A 7805-nucleotide genomic window follows, 5' to 3' on the forward strand; every position below is an offset into this window, starting at 1 on the left:
TGAGTTCAAGTCTGAGCTGTAGCCACTCTCTTGTGTGACCTCTCCAAGTCTTAGTTTCCCAATCTGTGACATGAAAGAATTGGACTAGACAATTTCTCAGGTCCCTTTCAGTCTATGACAGCTCAACCATCCCAGTGACAGGGATCACAGCAATTCTGAAGCACCAAAACAGAATCTTAGCTTTCAAAGGGGACTTGGAGATGATCTAGTTCACCCTTTACAGGTGAAGAAACTGAGAGGGAAATAACACATCCAAGATAATTCAGCTAGTAAAGGGCTGAGTTGAAATCTGAACCCCATATTCTTGACTGTCAGACCAGTGTCCTTTTCACTATTCCTTTCTGCCTTTTCTTAGTCCCATGCTAACTGAATATGAGAAGGCCCCAGGCAGCCATCTGAGAACTCCTCTTTGGCTTAGGGCAGCACAGGATTCTTTAGGGGATTGGCTGCTCCAAGAATAGGACTGTCCTTTCTGCTACTACCTATGACCCCTCCACGCCCTTGCCCCAGATTGTCAGGGTTGCCCAACTGGGAAGTCTTGAAGCTAAGATTTGAACCCAAGTCTCCAGGTCAAGTCTATGACTCTTTCCACCATTCCACCCTCTGGTCCATTCCAGTTCTGTAACACCTAGAAACAGGACCCTGTGCTTTGCTATGGCAAGGTCTGGTACCAAGAGCCTAGATCCCTGCCAGAGTCACACACCAATTCTCTTTCTAAAATGAAAAATCAAAAACTCCCATCTCTATAAGGCTTTATGGTTTGCAAAGCACATTCATCACAACAATGTTGTCCTCATTTTATCATTATATAGACTAAGAAACAGCAGAGAGGTTGAGATTTACCTACAAATGCACAACTAATAAATATTTAAGGCAGAATTTGAACACAGGCCCCCAGACTCCTTGTACTCTAACCACTACACCACATTCCCTTTCAAGCCAGAGGCAAAAAGAAGCAGCTTTTTCTCTCACTTTTGGGTGTGGCTATTTTGTTGTTTGTTTGAATATAAATCAATGTTCTAGGGAAGTCAAATTAAAATTATTAAACTCACTTATAGGAAATATTTCATATTTGGTCCAATACTCTCACTTGCCTGAGTGACCTCGGATTAATCTCTAGGCCTCAGTTTCTGTGTCATTTAAAAAGAAGAGGTTGTACCTGATGATGTCTAAGGTCTCTACGAACTCTAACTCCTATAATAATCCAAGTTCATGAACTCTGGAATTCTTTAATCAGGACATCTTTTGTTATTCTATATTCCCTTCTGTCTTATGAACTTTAACCATGTTCTTCATCCTCACTGGAACCTCAAATCCCTCCACCCATCTCCCCTGCACTGGATACATCCTCCTCCCTACCTTCTTTTGGGCCCTTGGTGAACCAATTCAACCCTATACTGTCTTCTATACTCAGGTCCCTGCCCTCTTATCCTACTGCCAGTCCTATCTTGGATTACTCCCACTATTTACTGCCCACTATGTGATATTGAATGGAGGTGGAAAAACAGTGATGATCCAGTCCATTGCTAAACTCTATTGCTTAATCTCAATTTGGTCCTCACTGCAGCAAGGCAATCCTGTTATACCTCCCTAATCAGTTCAGCATGGCTTTTCCAAATCTTTTAATCCCTTCTTAAACTTCCCAAGGCAGCCTTTCAAACCAGACTCTTAGCTAAGAACTTAATCTCATACTTCCTGGAAAAATTAAGGCTATTTACTCAGAGCTTCCTCTTCTCCCCTCCTCATACTTCATCATTCAGCATTTCCCTCGCCATGTCTTCCTTCACCACTGACTCATGCGAAGAGGCAGCCCTTCTTGCCAAGGAAAATCCATCTCTATGCACCCTTGATCCCACTGCATCCCATCTTCAGCAGATTGTCCCCTTTATCATCCCCTCTCTCAGTAACTCAGTCTTTCCCTATCTACTAGCTGTTTCCCTGCTTCCTATAACTATTCTAATGTCTCCCCCATTCTTAAAAAAAAAATTAAATCTTCAATAGGAGCAGAACCAGGAGAACAGTGTACTCAGTAACAGGCAATATTGTGATGATAATCAACAATGAAAGACTTAGCTACTCTGATCAAGACTGATCCAAGATAATTCAAAAGGACCCATGATGAAAAATGCACTCCACCGTCAGAGAGAGAACGGATGAACTCTGAGTGCAGATGGAAGAATCTTTTTTTTTAAACTTTATTTTTCTTGGGTGTGTGTATATGTGTGTGTGTGTGTGTGTGTGTGTGTGTGTTTTCTTTTTCAGCATGGCTAATATGGAAATATGTTTTGCCTGATTTTTTTTTTCGGGTGGGCAATGGGGGTTAAGTGACTTGCCCAGGGTCACACAGCTAGTAAGTGTTATGTGTCTGAGGCTGGATTTGAACTCAGATCCTCCTGAATCCAGGGCCAGTGCTCTATCCACTGCGCCACCTAGCTGCCCTCTGTTTTGCCTGATTTTACATGTATAATTGATATCATCTTGCCTTCTCAAGGGGTAAAGGAGGAGAGAAAGGAAGAGCATTTGGAACTCAAATTTTTTAAATAATGAACATTAAAAAAAAATTAGTACATGTAATTTGGAAATATTTAACTAAATAAATAAAAATACATTTAAAAAAAAAAACCTCTCACTAGATCCAACCATCCTATGTCTCTCCCCAAGTAAAACTCCTTGAGAAATCTGTCTACAATCAGTTCCTCCACTTTCTCTCTTACTCTCATCTAAACCTTCTGCTTTCTGACTTCCAGCCTTATCATTCACCTGAAACTATTCTTTCCAAAGTTATTGATTATCTCTTAATTGCCAAATCTAATGGCCTCTTCTCAACTCTCATCTTTCTTGACTTCTCTGCAGACTGACACTATTGATAACCTTCTTTGGCATAGTCTCATCTCATCATCCCGATTCTCCTCTTAGCTGTATGGCCGCTCTTTCTCAGTCTCCTTTGCTGCATCTACATCCAGGTCATACCTGATTGAAAAAGGAGCCCCAAACAAATGACTGAGTCATATGGATTTGTTTATGGAAACATAGGGGTTAATCTGGACCAATTCAACACCACCAGAAACTGCAGAAGTGTTAAGGAGACAAGCAGCTTAGCACAGCAGATAGAGAACCACCCAAGGACCTGGTTTCAAGTCCCACTCCTAACACATACAGTGGCTGTGTAACCTGGGCAAGTTAGTAATTTCTCAGAACTACTGGCCAGCAATGTCACTCATGAGTAGCCAAGCCTACAATCCAGGATTCCAGAGTGGGCAAAGAGGAGTCTGAAAATCAAGAGAGGTAGAGGAAAAATGGAAAGAGAAATGAGAGTGATGCAACAAATTCATGAAAAATGAGTCAGCAGCTTGGGAAAGGAGACACAAAAAATACTGAAGAAAAATAACACCTTAAAAAAAGACTAGGCCAAATGGCAAAAAAAGGTCCAAAAAGCCAATGAGGAGAAGAATACCTTAAAAAGCAGAACTGGCCAAACGGAAAAGGAGGTACAAAAGCTCACTGAAGAAAATAATTCCTTTTTTCAACTACCGCCTCCCTCAGTTCCACCTCCCTTCTATTAGCCCCCTCTCTTTTCTTCCCCTTTACTCTTACTACTTCTTTCCTCCTTCTATCCCTCTTCCCTTTTCTTTCCCCTTTTCCCTTCTACTGCCTATATGGCAAGTTAGATTTCTATACCTAACTGATTATGTTATTCCCTCCTTCAGCCAAATCTGATGAGAGTAAGGTTCAAACAATGCGCATCTCCCTCCCTTCTTTCCCTCTACTGTAATAGGTTTTTGTCCTTTAAAGTAATTTACCCTTGTCTGCCTCCTCTTTTCCTTTTCTCTCAGTACATTTTCTTAGTTAGATCATATTAATCCACTTACTTAGATCCATTTAACCCACTTGATTAGATTTTTTTTTATCATTGCATCAAAGTCAATTTATACCCACCCCCTCTATGTATACCCCTTTAAAATGGTGTAATAACAATACAGTTCTCAAGAGTTACAAGTGTCATCTTCCCTTGTAGGGATGTAAATAGTTTGTCCTTATTAAGAATATGTTGTTTCTTTCTGTTTGCATTTCCCTTTTTATGTCTCTCATGAGTCTTGTATTTGAAGATCAAATTTTCTGTTGAGCTCTAGTCTTTTTATCAGGAAGGTTTGGAAGTCCCCTATTTTGTTGAATATCCATCTCCTCCCCTGAAAGATTATGCTCATTTTCGCTGGGTAGTTGATCCTTGGTGGTAATCCAAGCTCCTTTGCCTTACAGAATATTGTATTGCAGGCCCTACAATCTTTTTTTTTTTTTTGCTTTTAGGCAATTGGGGTTAAGTGACTTGCCCAGGGTCACACAGCTAGTAAGTGTCAAGTGTTTGGTCTGAGGCCGGATTTGAACTCAGGTCCTCCTGACTTCAGGGCTGGTGCTCTATCCACTGCACCACCTAGCTGCCCCCCTACAATCTTTTAATGCAGAAACTGCAAGGTCCTGTGTAACCTTGACTGTGGTTCCATGATATTTAAATTGTTTCTTTCTGGCTGCTTACAGTATTTTCTCTTTGACCTGGTATTTTTGGAATTTAGCTACTATATTCCTTGGCATTTTCAATTTGGGATCTCTTTTAGGAGGTGATTGGTGGATTCTTTCTATGGCTATTTTATCCTCTGGTTCTAGGACCTCAGGGCAGTTTTCCATGATGATTTCCTGAAAGATGCTGTCCAGGTTCTTTCTTTCATCATGATTTTCAGGTAGACCAATAATTTTTGAATTGTCTTTCCTGGATTTATTTTCCAGGTCAGTTGTTTTACCAGTGAAGTATTTTACATTTTCATCTATTTCTTCATTCTTTTGTTTCTGTTTGACCAATTGTCACTCTCTCTTAGAGTCATTCACTTCCATTTGCCCAATTCTAATTTGTAACAAATTGTTTTCTTCTATTAGATTTTGTACCTCCTTTTCCATTTGGCCCATTTTATTTTTTAAGGAATTCTTCACCTCAGTGAGTTTTTGTGTCTCCTTTTCTGTTCGGCCAGTTCTGCTTTTTAAGGAGTTGTTTTCTTAGTTAATTTTTGTCCTTCCTTTTCCAAGCTATTGACTCTCTCTTGCATACCTCTCATTTCTTTTCCCAATTTTTCTTCTACCTCTCTTATTTGACTTTTAAAGTCCTTCTTGAGCTCTTCCAAGAAGGCTTTTTGGGCTTCACACCAGTTCATATTCCCTTTTGAGGTTTCATGTGGGTTTGTTGACAATGTTGTCCTCTTCAGGATTTCTACCTTGATCTTCACTGTTCCCATAATAAGAATCTATAGTATGTTTCTTTTTTCTTATGGTGTTTGCTTATTTCCTGGCCTTTAAAAAGATTCAGCTCTCCTGCTGGGGAGCAGGGGACACTGACCCAAGCTTCTTGTGCTGGGAGCTCTGGGCCTAGTCACTGGCTTTGTGTGCTGGGGCCTCAATTGCTGGCAGTTTCTGGCAGTTTACCTGGTGTTGAGCTGGAATCAGCAACACTGGAATTCCAGGGGTAAGATTGGGTAGTCTGGCTCCTGGAGGTCGCCTGCTCACCTGTGCCTTTCCTTTCACTTTCTTCAGCTCCTTTCAGATGGATGTTTGTTGCTTCGGGATGTTTCTCTGCCTGGGGCTTTCCCCCTTGGAGTGCTTCCCAGAGTTTTGCTGAGGCGCTGGGAGACTTGGCTTCCATAGAATGCCAAGGTATGTGGTGGTTTTTTGAGCCAATTTTCACTAGTTCCCCTACTGGTACTGAGGCACTCTGGAGTCCTGGTGTTGGTGTTTGCCTGCTCCACCACCTGGGGCTCAGAATCTCCCCTTGGTATGCTGAAGTAGAGCTTTCTGCTAGCTTGCTGGGATGCCTTGCTGGGACATTTTGGGGCTTTCAGAGGGTTAATAAGGGATGGTGAGAGCGACTTCTTACTCCTCCATCTTGGCTCCTAGAATTGGAACCAAGAAAATAATTCCTTAAAAATTAGAATGAAGCAAATGGAAGCTAATGACTTTATGAGAAATCAAGAAACAATAAAACAAAACCAAAAGAATGAAAAAATAGAAGACAATGTGAAATATCTCATTAGAAAAACAACTGACCTGGAAAATAGATTTAGGAAAGATAATTTTTAAATTATTGGACTATCTGAACCATGATGAAAAAAAAAAGAGCCTAGACATCATCTTTCAAGAAAATGTCAAGGAAAACTGCCCTGATATTCTAGAACCAGAGGGTAAAGTAGAAATTGAAAAAAAAAATCCACCAGCTGTGAAATGATCCAACCATTTTGGAGAACAATTTGGAACTATGCCCAAAGGGCTACAAAAATGTGCATACCCTTTGATCCAGCAATAGCACTTCTAGGGCTATATCCCAAAGAGATCAAACAAATGGGAAAAGGACCCACATGTACAAAAATATTCATAGCAGCTGTTTTTGTGGTGGCAAAGAATTGAAATTGAGAGGATGCCCATCAGTTGGGGAATGGCTGAGCAAGTTGTGGTATATGAATGTAATGGAATACTATTGTGCTATAAGAAATGATGAACAGGCTGACTTCAGAAAAACCTGGAAAGACTTACATGGTCTGATGCTGAGTGAAGTGAGCAGAACCAAGAGGACTCTGTACACAATAACAGCCACGTTGTGCGATAACTAATATTGTTAAATTGAACCCTTCAAAGCATTACAAGGATCTAAGACATCTCCAGAGGCCTCAGGATGGAAAACGCTGTCCACACCCAAAGAAAGAACTATGGAAGTCGAATCGCTATCACTCATTTTTACCTTCTGTTGAGTTTTGTTTCATCTTTCTGATGGTTCCTCCTATTGGTTTTAATTTTTACTTACAACTTTACTAATGTGAAAATATGTTTCATGGGTATGTAAATGTAAAGCCTATATCAGATTGTGTGCCATCTTGGGGAGGGTGGGGAGGAGGAAGGGGGAGAAAAATTTTCAACTCAAAAGCATATGGAAGTGATTGCTGATAAATCAAAATAAATTAATAAAATTTTTTTTAAAAAATCCACCAATCACCTCCTGAAAGCGATCCCAAAATGAAAACTGCCAGGAATATTACAGCCAAATTCCAGAGTTCCCAGGCCAAGGAGAAAACATTGTAAGGAGCCAGAAAGAAACAATTCAAGTTTTGTGGAGCCACGTCAGGATAACACAAGATTTAGCAGCTTCTACATTAATGGATTGTGAGGCTTGGAATATGATATTCAAGAGGGCAAAGGAACTGATTACAATGAAAAATCACCTACCCAGCAAAACTGAGTATAATCCTTCAAGGGAAAAAATGGATATATAATGAGATAGAGGACTTCCAAGCATTCTTGATGAAAAGACCAGAGTTGAATAGAAAATTGACTCTCAAATACAAGACTAAGAGAAACATGAAAAGGTAAACAGGAAAGTAAAATCATAAGAGACTTAATAAGGTTAAACTATTTACACTCCTAAATGGGAAGATGATATTTGTAACTCATAAGACATTTGTCATTATTAAGGTAGTTAGGAGTATATATAGACAAAAGGCACAAGTGTGAGTTGAAAATGAAGGGATGATATGTAAAAAATAAAATTAAAGGGTGAGAAAGGAATGTACTGAGATAAAGAGAAAGGGAGAAGTAGAATGAGGTAAATTATCTCACATAAAAGAGGCAAGAAAAGGCTTTTGCAGTGGAGAGGAAAAGGGGGGAGGTGAGGGGGAATGAGAGAACCTTACTCTCATCACCATTGGCTATAAAAGGGATTAACATACACACTCAATTGGGTATAGACATCTATCCTACCCTACAGGAAAGCAGGAGGG

The sequence above is a fragment of the Phascolarctos cinereus genome, unplaced genomic scaffold (assembly GCF_003287225.1).
Source record: "Phascolarctos cinereus isolate Bilbo 61053 unplaced genomic scaffold, phaCin_HiC Scaffold_2;HRSCAF=192, whole genome shotgun sequence".
NCBI lineage: Eukaryota > Metazoa > Chordata > Mammalia > Diprotodontia > Phascolarctidae > Phascolarctos > Phascolarctos cinereus.